Raw genomic sequence first — 265 nt, 5'->3', positions numbered from 1 at the left:
GCAGAGGGAGTCGGAGAGGCCCGGGGTGGACGTGGTCTCTCCAGACCCCTCGGCCACAGGGGTGCGAGGGGAGGGCCGCGGGCAGGCGGGCTGGCGGCCCATGGGGGCTGATTCTGGAGTAGAGGAAAGAGGAAAGGCCAGGCGAGGAGGAGGGCTCGGGGCCTCTCCCCAACCCCTGTAAACCCAGAGAAAGAGAGTCAGCAGTCCTCCCCTCGGGAGGGAGAGGCCGAGAGCGGGAGAGGACGGCTCCACGGCCGGGCCCAGG

General features: G+C 70.6%; 1 protein-coding gene across 1 annotated transcript in view; it reads right to left on the bottom strand.

Annotated features, from left to right (window-relative positions):
* Positions 1-265, bottom strand: part of SH3PXD2A (SH3 and PX domains 2A) — a 251,731-nt gene that overhangs the window by 58,813 nt on the left and 192,653 nt on the right. The window lies entirely within an intron of this gene.

Source organism: Bison bison, unplaced genomic scaffold (genome assembly GCF_000754665.1).
Source record: "Bison bison bison isolate TAMUID 2011002044 unplaced genomic scaffold, Bison_UMD1.0 scf7180017864456, whole genome shotgun sequence".
NCBI lineage: Eukaryota > Metazoa > Chordata > Mammalia > Artiodactyla > Bovidae > Bison > Bison bison.
The sequence above is the reverse complement of the archived record's forward strand: the minus strand, read 5'-3'. Positions and strand labels throughout refer to the sequence as shown.